This window comes from Theropithecus gelada, chromosome 4 (assembly GCF_003255815.1).
Source record: "Theropithecus gelada isolate Dixy chromosome 4, Tgel_1.0, whole genome shotgun sequence".
In the NCBI taxonomy this organism is placed as follows: domain Eukaryota; kingdom Metazoa; phylum Chordata; class Mammalia; order Primates; family Cercopithecidae; genus Theropithecus; species Theropithecus gelada.
In genome coordinates, this window is record NC_037671.1 from 110,481,807 (window position 1) to 110,504,178 (window position 22,372).

A 22,372-nucleotide genomic window follows, 5' to 3' on the forward strand; every position below is an offset into this window, starting at 1 on the left:
AACCAAAAGGGGAAGTGTCTGCAATGTAAGCCTGGAAAAGAAGAGTGTGTTCTGTATATCTGAGTCCAATCCAGAGAAAGAGTTGCTTGGCCAAAAGCAAACATCTGGCATCATTCCAACCTCACTGGCAATAATGTTCCCATGTTGGAGATGTATGTGCCAATCCAACTTAACCTTGTGCTATTAAACATTTGAATTCTGATTTATTGTTAATGTAGCAAACATTTGATTACAATTTAGCTTTTAAGTTGATGTGTTTACACAAATGTGCTGGTAATGCCAATGCAAGGATTTTAACACCCATGATAGTTATATTTCAAGTCGTGTGAGCTCTGTTAATATAGGTCTTATCTTAAAAGGTAGAATGCCTCTCAAGTTGTTGACAAAAATTAAATTTCTAAGCCTTGTGGGATGAAGATGAGAACTAGCATAGGGTTGAACTGAACAAGATTGTCTCTTCAAATACAGTCTTCTGGCGAACGTCAAGACCTGTTATGATGGTTAATTGTGTGTGTCCATTTGGCTAGGCTGCGATGCCCAGATACTTGGTCTAACAACAGTCAGTGTGGCTGGCTTAGATCTCTGGCCTCTTAGTCTGGGGTTCCTGTAATGGTTTTCTCTGTTAATCAGTTATCTCCAGCCATATTTTTGTTGTTCCTCAGCAAACTGTTTGTTAATATTGACATTTTCACGTAGTAAGGTTTGCTAGCTAATCTGCTAATTGGATTGGATGATAACTTGAAGTGTTCTTCAAGTTTTATAGTAGTATTTTATAAAGAATTCAGGTACGGTAGGTTTTTCTCTGACCCCTATTGAGATATCTATAGTTAGTTATACCTCCATAATTAGACTGCTATGTTTTAAAAATTTCTACTTAAAAAAAATCAAATGTAGCTTTGTCTTCCTGAATATTTACTGCTTTGTTTGTAAGAGTTACCCCACTCCTGTGGAGTCCAGACTTATTGATTTTTGAGCATGACTCATGAGTCAAAACCAGATTTTGAAATAATTTAATTGGTCAGTAATAATTTGAAATAATTTAATTGGTTAGTAATACATTTATTTGAAAGGAAAGAGGAAAGAAAAATAGTGACTCTTGCCTAGAACCAGGATTTCACACTTAACTTGCCAAGTCCACATCCTAATCCCAATTGTTCATTTCAAAAACGAAAACATCGTGTAAGTCAACCAAACCCACTGTGGTGTGGGAGTCACTCAGCTTTATTCAGAGGCTATGAACAAGTGACCCTGGACTTTTTCTCCCTACTCTCATAAAATCTTTATCTACCAGCAATAGTGGGTTTAGTTTGAAGTCTGGTAATATGTATGAGGAATTTGAGCCTTTGTTAATTTATTCATTCACTCATCAGACCTTTAGTAATTATGCCAGGCAGTCTATGTGAGTTGGATAAAAGCTAACCTCATAGAGCTACAATTTTTTAGATGCTGGTGATGGAATTCTGTCTGAGAGATATAAAGAACTGAAGTTAAAATGTATACCTGTCAATGACTGACTTACATTTTCATGTGGATAGAGATTAAATTTCTAAAGAAGCATAGGAAATTCAGGATAGGCTTATCACTGATTTCTTCTTAATTGTTTGAGACTATGTGTCTTTGTTTTAGAAAAATATAGTCTCCTGCCTATGGTCAGTAAGGTCTGACCTAAATTTAATTCTCGATGGAAAATAGTCCCTTCCTTGCAAACTACCACCCTGTGCTCAGTGAACTTTTATGAGTAACTCATCATGTATCTAATTATTTGGGTGTAACATTTACTATGTATTGCTACATAGAAAGCACCATGTGACTATACTGCCTCCTCAAGAGAGCTTGCAATCAAAATCCCATTTGAATATACAGCCTAGGCCCCACTTGTATAGGAGGAAACAAAAAATTGACTAAACGCATTCCCAGAAGCCATCTCTGAGATATCATCTGATACAAGACAGTTCTTACAACCAAAGAATTCCCTAGTCGTTTTCCTAGATTTAGCGGGGGCTGCTCCTACAGTTCACTTGTGTTTACAGGAGAGTTAACCTGAATTCACAATTTTCTCCATGTCTTCTATAGACAGAGCACCAGGGCAAACTCAAGAGCTTTAGAGGTCAAGGCTTACCAATACAATAGGGGCTCATTAGAGCTGTATGAAAAATGTTGGCTTGCACAAGAATCTTCACTCAGGTCTAATTCTAATCTATATGTTTAACAGCTGGTGAATCCAGACTGCTGGAGCCTCTTTTTCCCAATACAGGAAAAATCAGCTTCTTGCCATACACATGTAAGTTGTTGGCAGTATTACAAGGAGGACATAGACAGGCTCTTTTACCAAGGAAATGAGAAGAGCTTCAGTCAAAAAAACCTCCCTGGAGATGTTGCCATAAGTGACTCTTCTTATCCCTTAGGATAGAGACAGCTGGGTACAGACCTCCTTCCCTTAGATGAGTCCAGCTGACTTTTAGGGAGATGTGGTAATTAGTGGGGGGGAGCAGGAAGTCCCGTTCCAAATATGAATAAGCCATATTAAAATAACAAGTTATTTGGAAAACAAATATTAATATAAATAATGCACCTCTTCCAAAAAACATCTCTAGGGCAGTGCTTAGTAAAATAACATATTTCAAAACCCACTAGTGAAGTTATTGAAATTATTTAATGTATACTGAACCAGCAATAGTATTTTCAGTGCCGTATAGGTAAAAGAGTGGCATCTTTATCAATCTTCTATTTAACCATCAATTTCTGTATTAATGGCTATAAGAAGTCTCACTCCCACCCAACTTTACTGTTTCTTGGTGTTAAAAGGGGAATGAAATACATGTACACACACCACTTCAGGTCATGTATTTCCATTTTATTTGGAATGCAATGGATAAATACCAAGGGAGCATATTTCTCTGTTTTTCACGTGTATGCTATGTTGTACCTAAGAGCCTTATTCTGAGTATAAATGGACAGGATTTTCCCTCACACCTGCCAAAGTCTTTTAATTCTATCTCTAAAATCGTGTTCTCATGGAAGAAAAGGAAGTTTGTTACCTTTTACATTATTTATCTGAAAATAATTTAACCATAGAATTTCTGATGAAACCATCACAACATTTTTGCTTATGACTGTGCCAGGTAATATAAAAAAAGAATGACACAGTGCAAGCTTTCAATCCAATAAAATTACAAAACTTCCTCTGAAAGCTTTGAGAGATAACCTTTTTCCAGATTAGCAAGATATTCTTTCAAGATAAGGGAGTTAACCTAAAAGGAAGATAATTGTAACTCAGTAATATTTATCTCAGTGGCACAAATCTTAGTGACAAGGAGACTCAGTAAATCTTAAAGTATAAGTCAACAAAACGGTGATTCGAATGAAGCCAGGAGTTTTAGCACTCCAGGCTATAAATTGTTGTCACTGGGACAATAGGGAAGGTCTCCAGGGCTGGACAGTCTTACTATGCCCTTGGAGATCACTAGAATGTTAACAAGATCTCTATTGTCCTGTTTTCAATGAATGTTCCGGTCTTTTGTGTGTTGGGACCAGAAATCCCATGACATTTCTTGAAGGTTGCAGGGGAGGGAAAAGAGGGGATGTTGTGTGTGTGTATGTTAGTGTTTGTGTTCATTCACTGCCAACTTTATTTAGACAGGTGACTGCAATGATCTCTAGAGGCTATAGGAACGTGTTGAAATTAAGGAGAACCACCCCTCAAAGAATAAATGTTCTTGTATGTAAATTTAAAAAGAAGTTAACTTCAAACATCAATAAAAAATTTTGAAATTTGAATAAAAATTGTCATCCCTTTTCCAAGTGCTTTTCCCCAAGTCAGTTTACAATTGCTTTTAAACCCTGGGCTTCTCTCATCAGTGTCTGTTTAATGAACTCATTTTAGGTGATGACACTGCTTCCTCTTCTCTTTCTTTGCCTCCTCCCTTCACATAACTACTTTTGCATTGTATTTTTTCTTAAAATATCTTCCTAACCCATTTTCCACTATACATTTTGATGTTTGCCTTCTCATTCATTCAGTCTTATTTGCAGTATATGGATAGGTCCCAAATGCTCCTGCGGAGGAAAAACTGCTTCACAAACATTACAGCAACATTTGCTAGAGGTAGAAAAAATCACATTAAGTAAATATCTAGATAGGGGGAAACTGTAGTTTTTTTTAAAATGTTGCTTTATGTTTAATGTTTGCATTTGAATGTTCACAAGATCAGCAATGAGTTCATTCCAATTCTCTATTTTAGTCTATCTATTGCCTGATATAGATCAAGTAGGGGGTTAGAATGAGACATCAAGCTGTTGGTATATGATGCTTTGAAAAACACTAGAACTTTCTCTACTGATTATGGACTTTGTAGTATAACATGAATTAGGAATGATGTGGGCTTATGTAAAATAGGAAGGCTGGATTTTTGGCCCTCTGGGAATTGGTAATCAAAAAGGAAATGCAGGGATTTAAAAAAAAAAAAAGATTTCAAAAAAGGGAAATGGTAGGTAAACTGGCAAATATTTTCTGTAAATATTCATAAAATGACTTATAATGAAATATTAAAACTTGTATATGAGTATTTTTTTAAAGTAAGACTGATATGAATGTGTATGAGAAAGAGTGTGTGTGTGTGTGTGTGTGTGTGCATACATGAGTGAGTCAGCTTAGATTGTTGGTTATCTGAATTTATTTTATTTCATGGCCTATTGTACTGCAGTTACTTGAACACACTTTGAGTTTCATAATTTTGTAGGTGTGCTATAGTGGAATAACCTTGCATCAAAGGAAATATCAATAAAGCCTGAGTCAATGGAGTAAAATATAGAGATTTTACTGTAAATTGAGAACAAAGGAACATGAAGGCAAATTTGTAAAGTTTCTTTGAACTTCCTATGCATCTGAGAAGCAACAAAATATGTTATATACATAAAACGTCCAAACTCTGTCCCCTCTTCCTAAAATCCTCCCACTAAGTCACATTGTTTTTGTAGGAGCTCAGTTGAGATTTGAAGGCCAAGCTATATATATGCTACATACACTAAAATCAACCTCAATCTATCTTAGAAAATTACAGCCATCACTATTGTATTATAAATGTCCAGTGTAACTTTCTTCTCATGGTTTGGCCAGTGTGTTCCTCAATTTAGCTATTGCTATTGCTCCATACATACAAACCAGCAAGCTTTAGATAGAGATGATAAATGCCAGCTGCCCTCGGTACATGTGTGAGTTATATTAGCCCTATAATTAAGGGCTGGTAATCTGGAGTCAAATATATGCCGACCAACGTGTCTCTTCATCCCTCCCCTGAATTAGATGCTGCCATAGCCTTGCTACCACCTGACTTTAAAAGATTCCGTCTTGTGAAATTCTGCCTTTCCTCCTCTATTGGCATGCTTTGTTCTCCTCTTTTCCTCGTTGATAGTTAGACATCATAATTTCCTAACAGATAACTTCTATATACAGCAACAATAACACTAAAACATTTATGAGTAAATGAATCAAAAAACCTTCATGATGAAAGTTGTGAGACTTTCTAGAAAGTCCACATAGGAAATATAAGTTAAAAGACAAAAGTGGGAATAATAAATATTATAAAAGCTATCAATTTCCCAAGATTAGTCTGTAAATTAAATTAATCTCAATCAAAACCCTAAGAAGGATATCATGAAAATTGATAAACTGATTCTAAAATCCACATAATAGAATAAAAGGTAAAGAATATCCAGCAAAATTTTCAAGAAGAACAAAAATGGAGACCCTATTTTGTATCAAAATCTTCTACAAAATTACAGTAATTAAAACAGGGAGAAATTAGAAATAGACAAAACTTTCCAAAGGTACAGAAAACACATCATGGAAATATATAATTGAAATCTTAATATGTGGCAGAGATGTCAATACAAATCAATGGAGAAAGCGTCATTTATTCAATGAATGTCAAGGGGCAGTTATCGTGCATACAGAAAAAGACAAAAATTGATCTCTACCTCACACCATACACAGAAATTTATCCTAAAAGGATTAAGACCTAAGTATGCACTGAGTTTTTATTAAATACACAGTTTACTAAGAAAGACTTTTAATAAAAAATAAAGGTATAAAACATTTAGAATAACTTCATGGCATTAAGACAGGAAACAATTTCTCAAATATGACATGAAATAATATCTAATAAAGAAAAAAATTATTAAATAGGACTCCATTGAAATAAAAAGTTTGAACTTATAAAAGATGACTCAAAAAAGAGAGAGTCATTTAGGAGGAAAAATATTTGTGATCAATTACCAAGGAAACCATTTGAGTATAGAAGATATAAAGAATACCTACAAATCAGTAAGAAAAATGCAAAGAACCTATAGAAAAATTAGCAAAGGATATTACCACGCAATTCACACAGCAAGAAACCTGAGTGGAAATTAAACATATATGAGCAAAATTTAAAACGGCACCACCAAATGCTGATGAAAGTGTAGTACAGTGGGAACTGCTGGTTGGAGTGTAAACTGATAAAAAGTTTTGAAGAAAATTTAGCACTATTGACTGAAGTTTAATTTGGAAATATTCTATTATCAAGCAATTTTATTTTCAAATAACCTTTTTAGAGAATGTCCATATATCTGCATAAAAAACATATGAAAATGTGGTCACATAATATGGAAAAACAAATTTAGAAATAACCTGTCTTAAAGTAAAAGATACAGAGATTTACTCAGAAAATTTGAGTGCTACAGAGCAGTTTAAGTGAATAAACTAGATCTGTGAATATCAACATATATCATAAATCTAAAAATATTGTTATTAAGTGAAAAATGCACAAAATGATGTTTACTATATGGCAAAATTTTGGAAATTAAAACCACGAAATATAGTACATATTGATTTTAAATTCATAAATGTATTTAAAAAGAAGTGGAATGAGATACATCTACCCTCTTAAGCAGGAGAAAAATGGAAGAAAACAGAGGCGAGTTCTAGCTTTACCTACTGCTTCATTTATTTTAAAGTTAAAAATGAAATGAAGAGAATATGGCAAAACTTTGGTATCTATTAGTATTTAATCTTTCCTGTAGGCATGTAGGTAATCTCATTATTGTCAGCTTTCTATACACGTAAACATTTCAAATTTTCCAAATTCACATTAAAAAGGAAAGCAAAGAATGATTTTTAAAAACTCAGATATAAATGACAATGAATATCTTACTTATCAAAATCCATGAGAATTCATATCAGAGAAAAATGAAGTCTTAATGTATAAAATGGCTTAAAATGAATCTGACTGATAATAAGTGAAATAAGCATTCATCTCAAGATGATTGAAAATAAACACTAACTTAAGTTACAAGGAATTAAAATAATTTTAATTTAGAAAAATTAGACTAATTATAATAACAAAAGCAAAAAAGAATTACGTGGAAAGGCAAAGAACAGCAGACTTTACTAATAAAACCAAAAGTTTTATTTTAAAGTTAAAAACATATATATGAAAAGCCAATCCCTGGCAAATCTAAACAGGAAAAAAAGAATGAAGACCTGAGTTTAAAAAAAATAAATAAAATAAAACATAAAACAGTGGAAGTGAGAAAAGAGATAATAACAAAAATTATAGGGGAGATTTTCTTCCAATATAAAATTCAACTTTAAAAGTTATAAAATAATAAAACTGGATCAAGAGAAAGATAATCCTCACATTCCAGAGCATGAAAACATGTACTACATGTTCCACAACCTCTAGAGAACGTAGCACATAACTCCATTACCAAAACTTGCAGTTAGCCGTCATACACTCATACACAAAAGTATAAAGCCAATCTCAGTAATACAGAAGCAAAATCCTAAGTAAAATATAAACAAAATAGATTCAGCAATGTATTAAAATAAATTTTACATCATTTCCAGTACAATATACACCAGGACATGAGTGCAGAGATCATTTTCCTGTTCTGCTCTGCGTGGGAAAGGAACTTAATCTGAATACCTCATGTCTTTGGTTTCCTTGAGCACTGGCTTCTGGTGAGGTTTAGCCAATGGGAGGTATTGCAGGAAATTGGAGGGCAGAAGTTGCAGAAAATACGTGGTTGGTTCTCCAACCTTACAATTCCTGGTGGGATCACCAGGAGTGGCTGTCCATCCTCAGAGGTCCCACCTCCTGCTGGTCTGGGTAAACTCCTCTCCAATGACTTAGCGACCTAAGGCTTCTGCTTGTCTCTCCAGCTCCAGGGATGGTAGTGGCTCCTGCTATCACAATCTGTGGGTTAATTTAGCATCCCCAGCCATCCCCTTTAGCCCTCCCAACACATCTGTAACTCGTTCCCTACATTTAATTCCCACTTTTGAACCACCAGACAGGGTATCCATCTTTCTGACCCTACCATGACTGATACAAAAAGAATGGTTCAATCAGGTCATTTTTATGAGTTTAATGCATTTGCTAACTGATTATGGGAGTAAATCATGATAATCTCACTGAAAGAGGCTGAAAATGCTTTGACAAAATCTAACACTTGCTTATAATAAAATAAAAATGAAACCCACACTCCAAAATAAAGTCTAAAGAAGGGAAAAGAAGGCTAAAACTATAGATATTTTAAGATGATATCACTGCCCTGTACAAATTTACACTCTCACCGGCAATGAATGAAGAGGCCAAATCCTTAGTCTCAGCAATAGAACATACTATCAAATTTAGGTATTCAGATTACACTAATACAAAAAACAAAACACTATAGCTTTATTTTTAGATCCCTACTATGATGAAAACATCTTGTCATATGTTGATAAAGCCTTTTTCTCAACTGTCTGTTTCTATATATTTTGCTTTTTTTTATTGATTTATGAGAATTCTAAATATATGCTCTTTGTCTATTACATAAGTTGAAAATATATTTTCCCTCTTGGTCATTTGTCTTTTGACTTTACATATGTCCTGTTTACAGCATGCATAACATCATTATTTTTAGTGAAGTTTATCAGTCCTTTAGAGCACCTGAATTAAGAGTTATATTAGAAAGACATTGTAGTTTCAAGAAATTATTCCATGTTTTCTTCTAGAACTTCCATAGTTTTATTTTCCACATCTAATTCATTCATTCATTTAAAATTTATCCTAGCAAGAACTATGAAATACGGAATCAATGTCATTTTCCCCCAGATGACCATTCAGTGGTCACAACACTGTAAGTTAAACAATCTGTCTGTACCCACTGTTCATGAGGCCATTTTGTCCTAAGTCCTACATTCTTATGTATTTGGTGTTTATTTCCAGACTTTATTCTATTCCACTCTATTCCATTCTTCTTTCTATTTTACATATTAGCAGCTGAGACATGATAATAGCTTTTACGATTTTGTATTGCTATTCAAATCTAGAATCAAATGTTACTGTGAAGAAATTTGAAGCCAGGGTGATACTTTCCTCTTGCAACCTGGTTGTACAGAGATTTCTTTTTTATTTTTCTTTAAAGACCAATAATTTTGTTAGGCTGTATCTCAGTGTTGACCATGCTGATGTTTTTTCCCTCACCATGGGATACGACTTTTAAATATATTTGTAAATATTCTTTTATTTTTGAAAATATGTTTGAATTATATTTTTAAATACATTTCCCCTATTTTTTCTCACTTCTCTTTTTAGACTCCAATTATGTATATGCTGTACCACTTTTGCTTTACACTATATTGGAAGTTTGCCTCTAATCTTTTAAAAAACATTCATAATTTTTCATCCTATTTTGATCACTATTCTTGGTTCCACCCTTTAAATCTCTGTCTTTGCTTACTACAGTGTATGCTTTTCTTTGCGCAATTTACTATTTATTTTCTGCAGTTTTTATTCCACTTTTTTTCCCCTAAGTTCTGCCAGGGTGTTGCTTCAATTCTCCCTATTTTCTCATCATCTTTTATTTATGTTCTTGTATTTCTGTATGGTTTGTCTTCAGTCCATTTATTAGGGTATTTTTATGGTAAATCTCAATCTTTTAATCAGAGGTAGGTTGTGCTGTCTTATCCTGCCTACTTTTCTTAGGCATCTTTAAATCAATTCTATGATAACTCCTTTTTCTGAATCTTGGCTCAGACTTATGCCAATATTTTCTTAGATCTGCTATGTCATCATGCTCCAAACTTTTTCCCCTATGTATCTTCCGCTCTATCTCCTTGTGGTTCGGAAGCTTTTGTTGTGTGGCAGTGATATTGGCTTATTGCTTTACAGTAACGCCTCCTCTCACTAATAGTAAATACATATTTCTTGACTTTTTTGAGATCTGCCACCATTGTTTCTATCACATTTTACTTTTTCTAGTATGTCAGAAAGAGAGAAATTGGTCCTTAGAGCTGCTAAGTCCATACAGAAGGTTAGTCAGGACTGTGAGGCCAGACTACATGGTTTGAATCCAAGCTCTGCCATTTATCAGCTGTGTGATCCTCAGCAAGTTACTAGTTCCCTCTCTGTCCCAGTGTTCTCCTTTGTAAAATGATGATAATAATAATACTATGTACCTCTTTGAGGTTTATGGTAGATTAGCAATTGTAGAAATATCATCCACTATTGCTAGTTTAAGCAGAAATTGATTGATCAGTCACAAGTGTCACTTCCCTACAATAGTAACACACAATCACATATCTGCTGTGGTCTGATGGAGGCACCGGATATTTTCCTACTCTCTGACTTTGAGTTTGGTCATTTGACTTGCTTTGGTGAATAAGACAATAGTGACATGACAGAGCAGAGACTTGGGATGTGACTTTACCCATTTGGGTTTTCTCTATTGAGCTTCTGCCATTTCCATGAGAATATACATCAGGTAGCCAATAGTCTTCCAGCCTGAGCCTCAGAGTGAAGCATACCCAAAGGAAACTTACAGCATGGCATTACCCTAGCCAATGGGCAGACCTGCATCCTGAAGCCGACTCCTCCAGCCAGTTGAGAGGAAGAGAGAAAGTATGAGTTTTTATTATTTTAAGTCCTTACCCACAAAGATTACATGGAGTGTCAGAACTTGAGATAGATAATTTAGCATATCTCTCCTATTGCTAAAATTTTATGTGTTTTATGATAAAGTTTGAAGATCTATAATCCATTAAAAGACTGTTCATGTTTCAAAAGTCAGATTCATGATGAATTCGAAGTAATTTGAAAACTATTGTCAATTAGTTCTGATTTATATTTAGAGACAAAATTAATTCACTTTTATAATTCTGGAGACTAAAAAATGAATCATAAAGATAAATCAAAAGAAATCTTCTAAAGATAAAATTTAGGAGCTCAGGATGAAACCATCTGAAATATCTCTGAGTTCTTCATTCACCTTTTATAACCACAAAAAGTGTGTGTGGAGCAGAGTCAGATTTCTGAAGGAATTGATAATACGAAGCAATGAATAACATTCTCAGAACTTCTCTCTGACAACTGCCTGGTTTGTCATCCATTTCCTTATCTCAACTTTTGGATATCATAAAACTATACAAAAAAGACATCTGTATCCTACAATGAAAGTTTAGATTTATTCAATAAATTGCCACATTTTATGGGTTGCATTGTTTAGAAAATGACAACTTTCCAGTTTAAGGAAACCACAAAGAAGATGTCGAATCAGAAATTTTAGAATTTACAAATCTACAGTTTTGGAATTGAAACAACACTGTCCTCTTCAATGACCTGTACTATTACATGTATAAAACATAGATGAAGTTTTATATATGCACAGTGCAAGGAAGCCCATTGACACCCACATGGGCATTGTTAATTATCAATATTGTCAGCATGGAATAAAAAGAACAACAACTTAAAAAGAACAAAAAATGGCCTGTCATTTGCAGCAACATGAATGAAACTGGAGGCCATTATGTTAAGTGAAATAAGACAGGCACAGAAAGACAAATATCACATATTCTCACTCATATGTGGGAGCTAAAAAATTGGATCTCACGGAATTAAAGAGTAGAATGATAGATACTGAGGCTGGGAAGGGAAGAGATGGGAATGAAAAGAAGTTGGTTAATGAGTCTAAAAATGCAGTTAGATGAAAGTTCTAATATTCAATGTACAGTAGGGAAATTATAGTTAATAACAATTTATTGTATATTTTAAAATAGCTAGAAGAGAAGAATTGAAATGTTCTCTCTCCCTAACCAAAAAAGGTGGATGTTTGAGGCAATAAATTTCCCGATTACCCTGATTTGATCATTATACATTGTGTGCATGTATCAAAATATCACATGTACCCCAAAAATATGTACAATTATTATATATCAATAAAAAACAAAAAGAACAACAATTTGACAAAGCATCAAAACAAATAAGCATGTTTAAATTTTAGAAAGTTTATTGTAGTGTGAATATAGAATACTTAGGTGTCTGTATCTTGTTTGAAAAGAACAAAGTTACCAACCCTAGTTCGTAGTCGCCACAAAGTAGTGCCGCCTTGTAGCAATTTTGGAGCAATTTTATTTCACGTAGCAAAAAGCTTAGACATACTTGCTGAATTAGGATCAGATTCTGCCATCACACAGCAACACCAAAATCCACTAGTATCAAACAAAAGTTTCACATTTGGAACAATGGTGGCTCGAGACAATGCGGTGAGTATAATACGCTTCCTATAAAAAGCACGCAACCTCTTATTCTCTGTCAGCACTCACGGCTACACTAAAGGTTATGTTTGCTGCTGCTCTCTGTTGTCCTTAACCTCTGACATTTTAAAAAGTGTAAACGCACTGTGCTGTGGGACTCCTTTGTAAAGGGGGCTCTATAAGTGTAAATGGTTGTTGGTACAACCTCTCTTTGACTTCTGACTGTCACCTCCTGTTCCAAGTGGAACACGTTTTGCTGCCTTGCAGAGTCCTTAGCAGTCCCCACAGTTCCTTGGGGAGTCCATATTCCATCTGGCAAAACCATCATTGTAATTTGTCAAGGCAGGAAGAATTGTGCCCCAAAAGCGCATGTGCTAAAGAAATAGTATTGTCTGCCTGGCTTCTCTAGCATAACACATTCAAAAGCCTTAAATAAATGAATGATCAACTAGACGCAGACAATGGTTTGGTGTAAATATGAGCTTATGCTGTAAGCATGTATTGCAGGAGGATCCGTTAGAATGGAAAATGGATGGGGCTTTTGCTATGCACGAGACGTGTTCCATGGAGTAACGTTAATGCAGATGCTAGAGCCTGTCTTAACTCCGGATAGAACTCTGCACTGATAAAGCAAGGGTCAAGGAACTTGATTTGCATCATTAATTTGAACCTTTTCTTTGTAATAACTCCCTCAAAGGAGCAGCCAAAAAAGGTACCAGATTATCCTCCATAAACATTGCTCTGTACATACACACACAGTGGATAGAATCCAGCAAATTGGCTTCTTTCCAAAGAGATACATTGTTGATCCTTTTTTGGAGTTGAAAATACAATGAATACCTGAGGACATTACATCTGAAGATGTCCTAGCTAGCAACCCTCTGCCACTAACATCACTGTACTGTCAACTTCAATGACAGATGAGCCCAGATGTTAGTCCTGGCTCTGCCACTTACAGAAACTCTGAGCCTTAGGCAAGCTACATGTCCTTTCCAAGTCTACATCCCCTCATCTATAAACTACTCCTCCCTGCCTCATAAGACTGTAACACATATCAACACTTAGCACTTAGTGTGCTTGTAATAAGTGTTAGTGATTGCTAGATTCATTGACACCCCTTGAAAGAATTGGAGGTCATTTACAATGAAAAGCAAATATGTAATAAGAATAAAAGAATGCAAATCTTATCAAGCAGAAGGAATAAATAATTATACCAGAAATACAGTGAAAACATAGCTTTTGGCAGCCAAGGGCAAAGTAAGGTGGGAGAAATAATTCAGTACTCCTGTCCCTCCAGGATAGCACAGAGCATTGTACCAGACCTGAGAGCCCTGCCACTGCCTCCACCTGGCTGTTCTCACTCCCATTCTGGCAGCTAGAGCAGCCTCATGGCACCTGGTCATTAATACTTCTCCAGATATCAAAAAATAAACTGATCGCCCAGTATCAGATGTAGCACAAAGATGTCATTTGTTTTCTAAGAAAGTTTGAAAAAAAAATACACCTTGGAGTAAATGAAATGATGTTAATTTTTTCCTTTGCACATATAGCCTTAAAAGAAAGGAAAACAGGGGCTGGGCACAGTGGTTCATGCCTGTAATCCCAGCACTTTGGGAGGCCAAGGCGGGTGGAGGTTGCAGTGAGCCGACATCGCGCCACTGCACTCCAGCCTGGGCGACAGACCAAGATTCCATCTCAAAAAAAAAAAAAAAAAAGAAAAAGAAAAAAAGAAAGGAAAGCAGGAATTATTTCAGAAAAATTCCAGTATAATTTTTATAGTAGAGCTGACATTCCCACCACAGCAATTCTCAGTCTCTGTGTAATGCTTCAAAAGGAAAACTTTAGAGTCTCTTGCCTTTATGTCATAATAGCTCTACCTCTAGCTCCTTCTTTTAATTTAGTCATTGGATGAAGACCTGCACCTCCTGAGTTTATGATTATATAACTCTCCTCCAAGAATACAAAGAACTCTATTATATCTGTGTGACAAAGTCTTCTCTCTGCATGTATTGGATAGGCAGAAAGAGTTTATAGATGTCTGATGGATTCTAGAAGTAATCTTACTGCAAAAATTCTGCTCAGCAAATTTTTATATATTGCATGTGCCTCTATCTTCAGTGAACAAAATTTTCTGCCTGTCATTGAGTATTCATTTATATAAATCCATACAAAGATGATAGATTAACCAAATTAAATGGTCATGGAGGATAACAGATCAAAAGTTCATTTCATTAGACAGTCACATTAGACCATACCATGTGTAGTAAGTATAGCATAGATGGAAACAAATGATTAAGTTCCAAATTTAGAAATAATGTATTTCTTACTTCCCTCCCTGTATTAGTCTACTGACATAACAAAATATCATAGGTGGCTTAAATAGAAATGTATTTGCTCACAGTTCTGGAGTCTGGGAAGTGCAAGATCAAAGTGCTAGTCAGTTCAATTCCAGGTAAGGGCTCTCCTCCTAGCTTGTAGATAGCTACCTTCTTGCTGTGTTGTCATGTGGCAGGGAGAGAGAATTCTCTGGTGTCACTTATAAGTACACTAATCTTACTGGGTCAGGGCCCCACCCTTATGATTTCATTTCAGCTTAATCATCTGCTTGGCCTTATCTCCAAACACAGTCACACTGGGGGTTCGAGCTGTTATGTATAGATTTTGGGGGGATGCAAACCAGTCTATAGCACTCCCAAAACAGATAATTATCTCATTGTATTTGATCCCTTTTCCCTCCTGGTAGGTAAGTAAGCAAGCTGAATTACGAGCTGACCCAGGTGAAAAGTCAACATATGAAGAGACAGTTGTAGCTCTCAGAGCCAGAAATCTGTCACGTGAAGGTCAAATGCCAGCCAGTCAATATTAGATGGTGCCCTAAATGGAATTCCTGGCGTAGGGTGTCCATCATACTTGTGGAAATCCATGGACACTCAAAATAAACATTTTAGTCAAGTTACAATGTGAAATGGAAGCCCAAGGCTCCTGAAAGAGATGTGGGAGTGGGGAATGGGGCAACAGTGTAGTCCTAAGAGATAAAATTGGTAGTGATCCGAATGGATCCCAAAGACTCTAGGCAATACCCTCAGCAGCTCAAATTGTGCACATTTCTCTATGTGAGGGCAGCTTAAAGGCACTGGATACAAGTAGGCAATCGGATTGCCATCTTTTCATTGTTAAAGTAAACTCCAGAATCAAACAGCAATTCTGTGGAATCATCCTTAAATCATCTTAGGTAAATAAGAAGATTATGTGCATTTAAAACAGAAGAAGTCGCCTGATTCTTCTATTTGAGTGGAGAGTATATTTATATTTATATTTATTTTTATTTATATTTATATTTATGGGTAAAGTACATAGCCCTTTAAATAGCTGGGGCAAAATAAGTTCTGAACTGCATTAAATGTGAATAAAGTCTTCAAATAATCAGAATTGACAACAATAACAAAGCAAATGTATTTGGACGAAATACAATTTCTACAGCATCAACTACATTTTGATAATGTAACATTTAACCTCCACCCAATTAGAAGAATCACGAGAGGGATTAATTTCTAAAAAAAAATAAAAATTTTTTAAAATTACTTATTTCCCATCCCTTTAATTCACTCTTTGCTACCTTAATGGTTCAATAAGTGCATATTTATGGAAATAAATCCCTTTCAAAATTTCTGTTGAGTACATTTCTTCCTGATTTGTTTCTTCCCTTCAAGTTTTCTGTATTCATTTTTAATGTTGCTGTCTTCTATACAAATGTCGGTGGAGGAGCTGGATACTAAGACCGTGCCTAAAATGTGTCAGTGCTATCTATGAAAGTTAAAACTGCCAACTTTGGTGATTAATCAAATTTGCTCTAAATGGGATTAATTCGGGTGTAAGTATGAAGAAGATTGTCAGGGTGCATGTCCCTTTTCTCATCTGTCCCCGGGTCTTTTTCTCCCCCTTTGCTGAATTGAAAATGAAGCTGAGCTATAATCTTGCTTGGCAGATACTGGATCCTTCCTTTGATAAACATCTAAAATGCTAATGAATGTGGGCTGCAGTTCTGAAAGAGGGAGCATAGGATTTGACAAGAATCTGGAGGGTAAAAAAGAAGAACTTTCTGACTTAAAAGAACTCTTTTTGTTCACATTTGGTATTGTTTCCTGAAGAAAAAATATTGCTCCACAGAAAAACAGAAAAAATTCTGCTACATCAAAATGCGGAAGCATGAAAAACTGATGAGCTTTCAGATTGTCCTCTTTTGCATGCAAATCATATCAGAAGTTCTCATTAGCATAAATGCATGAGCAACTCTAAATGCTTTTAATTTCCAATCTCAGCCAGCAGAGGAGTAATTTGTCACTGTCAGGGTGAAAATCTAAAGAGAAAAAAAAAAGAGAGAGAGAAGGACTCCATGCTAAATTGGAATCATATAAATTTTTGATTTGCTAATTGACTGATGTTGCAGTTCAATCAGCTGCCTTGAAGGTGTAAATAATTCAATGTACAGTCAGAAATAAAATCATAACGTGCCTCTACCAAAGGCGTTTTAGTATTAAATGCAATGGGACATAACTGACCATGTCTTTTTTATGGATACCCTCTTTAGTCAAATTATAATTCTTCTGCAAGCAGCTATACTCATATAAACCAATAAAAACACCTCTCATATACCCCAAGTTCTGCAAGTAAGAGTCATTAGAACCCAGGAAACAGAGCTCTGCAATCTTTAACTGTGAGCCTCTCAGCAGGTTACAACCGAGGTTTCATGATCCACCTTCTGATGGTAGCCCACTAATGCAATCATAAAAAGAAACTACTGAAATAAAAATCTTATTCCTACTCCTGCTAACTTTCAATCTTTCCTTTCCTTTAATCTACTGCTTTAAATGTCATATGCAAAATGTATTTATCACAAAACTATCTCATTAGGGCAGGCATGATATGGATATTTTAAAAGCTACTCCTTGTGGTTTATTTTTATCATATAGTTCTTTAATATTATTATCTTTACTTTGAAACATTTTAATTTGCATCATCCAAAAGTTAGTTTATAAATAATTTAAAAATATTGCTTAATTCAAAGTCAAGTAGAATAAATATGACTAAAGTCCCAACTTATTGGAACTCTATTTTATCTAGTAATTGGTATTTTATTTAGTAATCATTTTAAATAGGAAAATTGAAGAGTTATGCTAAAACCATGTTCAGGCACTTTCATTATGAAAAGTGAGCCTGATGCTCCAGTGAAAATACCAGTGCCCTGTGAGAAATGCAAATCGATTAAATTCAAATAAATTCATTCGAACTGTTTTTCAGTTATACAATATAGACTCTACCTCTAATTAATGTATGCATCTAAAGAGCTGTAAACAAAACCACAACCTATTGGAAAACTGACCTGTACATACTGACATTTGTGCCTAGAAAGAAAAGAAATACCAGACTAAGTTCTGTAAACTTAATTCAGCAATCAGTGTGTTAAAAGAAGAACTTCAGACATTAAATTTAGCAAAGTTTCTTTAAATAAAGAACAATTCGGGAATCAAGCAGCCCTCTGAACCAGGAGATGTTCAGAGAGCTCCACCCAGGAACATGGGCAGGGAGTATTTATAGACAGAAAAAGGAAGAGATGTATGGAAACAACTTGATTTGCCCCATTTCAGCATGGTGTGATGAGGCCTTTGCCTTATGTGGACACGGTCCAATCAGTTGGCAGTCTGTGATTGGCTGAAGTTGGGCTGCTGTGATTGGCTGAGACTCAGCTATTTGTTACAATAATATACTCTGGTTGCAGTTTACATGCTGAGTTAGGTAGCATCTCACTAGGTACAGAGGCAGATTTAGGCCAAATTTAATTTAATTGAACAAATGTATCATATTAAAAAAAGAAAGATGGCTTCCCTCCACCTAACCTGAGTTTTCATAAGGCCACATGGTAGGTTCTGCCTTCAGCCCTGTCTCTAAAACCTTGCCCTCCAATAATTTTCCATCATTCTAGGGTTGTTTGGAAGTCCCGGGTAGAGCAACTCCATATCACGTACGGCAAATACAGTAAGTCTTGTGAAGTGTGGGTAATGGGCTGGCTAATTTTTTTTTTTTTTTTTTTTTTGAGACGGAGTCTCGCTCTGTCGCCCAGGCTGGAGTGCAGTGGTGGGATCTCGGCTCACTGCAAGCTCCGCCTCCTGGGTTTGCCGTTCTCCTGCCTCAGCCTCCCGAGTAGCTGGGACTACAGGCGCCCGCCACCATGCCCGGCTAGTTTTTTGTATTTTTAGTAGAGACAGGTTGTCACTGTGTTAGCCAGGATGGTCTCGATCTCCCGACCTTGTGATCCACCCGCCTCGGCCTCCCTAAGTGCTGGGATTACAGGCTTGAGCCACCGCACCCGGCCTGTGCTGGCTAATTTTTTAAACATCCTTCCTCGTCATTGCCTCTGGGAAAGGTTAGTGCAACAGAATAAAGAGAACAAAAGCATGCCATTCCTAGCTTTCGAATTTTCAGGGTCAAGTCTCAAGAACCTGAACTTCTGAGCAACAAAATCTTTAGCCCCTTACCTCATAAAATGTTTGTTAGAAACAATCGCTTCGAATGAATGCATGATCAATGAAAGTCAGTTTTTTCTGCCCCAGACAAAAATAACCAGAAGTTAGAAAGGAAGAGATAAACAGAAGGAAAGTAAAAGCAAAGCAAGAGGCGAAATCTGAACATACAAACAATGGCTGGACCAATGTAAAGATAGAGCTTGGACCCACTCCTGTAGCAACCTGCCCAGGAAGGCAACCCGGTTTCTATTAGGCACCCAGAGAGCCAGACTGCTATCTTTAAGAACAACCCAGGAAACAAAACAATAACTTCTCTAATAATCGGCCCAAAATGGCCAGGCACTGATTAATATAAATGACAATTTCACTCATTTTTGTCTCTACTTCCAACTCGGGACCCACCAGAGAAATCCAAACATGTCCCCTAAACCCATCCCACAGGCTGCCAGCTGCTGACACCTAGAGCTGGCCCTTTGCCCACTTTCAGAGCCCTCTGCCTACCTGGGAGCCTCTGCCAAAACACGAATGACTGTGGCCAACCCACTTGCTATAGCACGTTCTCAAAAAATAGCCTTTGTCTTTCTCATGTGGTTTGTTTTCATCTACTTCCAGAAAAAGGAGCCAAAATGTACAAGGCAGAGCTCATCCCCTCCTTGGCAGGGTGCAGTTGAACCTCTGAGTCAGGCTGTGGGCTCCCAGAGCATGGAGAACTTCTGCCTTGATTTCTGCATGGCTCCTCCCAGAGGTGAGCAGCCTTACTGGGACCCAGCCCAGAATGGGGGACAACAGAGTAACAGCATCAACATCAACAAGCGTTTATTGAGTGCCTTCTATGCACCAGCATAAGAAGCCCTTGAAGGACTAAAAAATTCCACCCCCCACCCAGCAACTCCTCCCTCATTTCAAGGACCCTTTCTGAGCAAATATTTCCCAAACTAGCTGAGCTTCAGCTCAACCCTCTTTGCTAAAGCCCTGTAAAAACTCTATCCTCAGCCAGGCATGGTGGCTGACACCTGTAATCCCAGCACTTTGGGAGGCTAAGGCGGTGGATCACCTGAGGTCAGGAGTTCGAGACCACCCTGACCAATATGGAGAAACCCCATCTCTACTAAAAATACAAAATTAGCCATGTGTGGTGGTGCATGCCTGTAATTTCAGCTACTTGGGAGGCTGAGGCAGGATAATTGCTTGAACCTGGGAGGTGGAGGTTGTGGTGAGCCAAGATTGAGCCATTGCACTCTAGCCTGGGCAACAAGAGCGAAACTCTGTTTAAAAACAAAAACAAAAACAAAACCCTCCATCCTCCTTCCCCATGGCAGAACGTCCCTCCAGCGCCTCCTCCAGCTGTGGCATTCTGCATGAAGGTTCACTCTTTCCTGTGCCTCCACTGATTTTCCTCCCCACTAGTCTAAATGTTGTGCATGTTTGATTATATTTAATTGTCATAACAACTCTATGAGGTGGATCCTGTTATTATCCTCATTTTATAAGGGGGGAGATCCCGACTTGAAAAATTTTCCTGGAAGTAATATACAGGACATAAGATACGCAGAGAGATACACTGACTGTGTCAACATAAGGCCAAGTTTCTTAACCTGGTCACTGTTGACATTTTGGGTGGAGAATTCTTTGTTGCCGGGGAAGGGGGGCCAAGAACTAGAAAGGAAAAGAGGTTAATATTTCCTTTTTACGTGCTTTTAAACTTTTGTTTTGGCTTCACATTTTAAAACCAGCATTTATTATTTTGTAATTTGAAAAAAACATCAGAGAAGGAAAATTTCACGGAAAAAGAAAGATCACTTTTGTTTTCTCAGCAGCCACATCACATTACTGGTTTATACTGAACTCATGATTAATTAAACTTTACAAGCCTTCTTTTACGTAAATCATTTTGTCTCCTCCAACCCGTACTCATAAAATTGATTTTTCCAACAAAATTCAGAGCCTTATATCTAATCTGTGATAAATTTCACATTCTTTGTTTTGGCCTTTCATTGTAAACTGGCAATTGCTTTCTTTAATTTTGACTCTTTCATCCAATTTACAGCCTAGCTCTTCCAGTTATTTATCATCTGAAATTTAGGTCACTGCATTTCAATGCCAAAGTAGTGCTGCCAGGGAGGACAGAACTATGGAGCCCTGAGTTACCTCACTAGAGACCTCCTGCCAGGAAGTGGTAACACATTGATAAACATTATTTTAAATTGTTCTGCCAGCCAACTGTCACTGGGCCTAACTATGTCATGTGTGGTGTCCCAGCACCACTGTGACTGGTACCTTCTGGGGCTCTGCACACTTTACATGGCCATAGGTGGTAGCCCTGATCACCCAGCTCACAATCCTCCAAGTATGTCTCACTGGAATGAGTAAGAGTCAAAAGACCATTCCACCCTGAGATTCTAGAACCAAATATGGGAGAATGAGGGGCTGTGTAATTGGGACCTCTTCCTTCGTCATCAACAACACCCTTGCATAAAATATAGGCCTCTCTTTCACTGTTAGGTGTCTGGTACAAAGAACATTAAATTGGGTCTGTATATGCAAGTAAAACAGTTAAAATTTGGAAAAACAGGAGTTGTTCTATATGATCCCATTTTTGAAAATCAAGTTGTTATCATCCCCAATCTTCTGGAACCTCTTCCATCTACCATGGTGTCTCAGAAACTGCCAACAGTGGATGTGTGATCACATAGGCAGATGCCCTCAATAGCACCCGGTGTGATTTTGGGCCCTTGAACAAGCATTTTCTTCTACCAGAAGCGTTCTTCTCCAACTCTACCCTTCACTTCCTACCTTGTAGAATCCTACCCATTCTTCAGGACTCTGAGAAGTCTGTGAGCTCAAATATTCCCTTCTCCACACTAGATTAAGCCTCCGTTGAATCCTACACACGACCCTAACATGGAATACTAGGCATATGAAGTATCCTAGAGAACTTCATTTGCGTTTTTCCTTTCCTGACTCCTCCACTAGAGGATGAAATCCTCGAATGTGGGAACTGAGAATGACTGTTTCTTCCTTGTTCAGCGCAGTCTATGGCCCATGGTAAACACTCAGTTCATGCTCGATGGATGAATGCACGAACAAACAGATGACACTGACTTTTGAATTCATTCAAAGCGGGGGCTTTATGACTCCTTCACTTCCTTGGGCTTCCGTGTCTTTAAACATATTTGTTCTAAAATATCTTTCCCATTGGAACACAATTTTCCCTGAGGAGTAGGATTAGCAGAATTGAAGCTGAAGAGCTGTGCTCTTTCTGTCATCTGCTAGTGTGACATCATTTGCTCCCAGC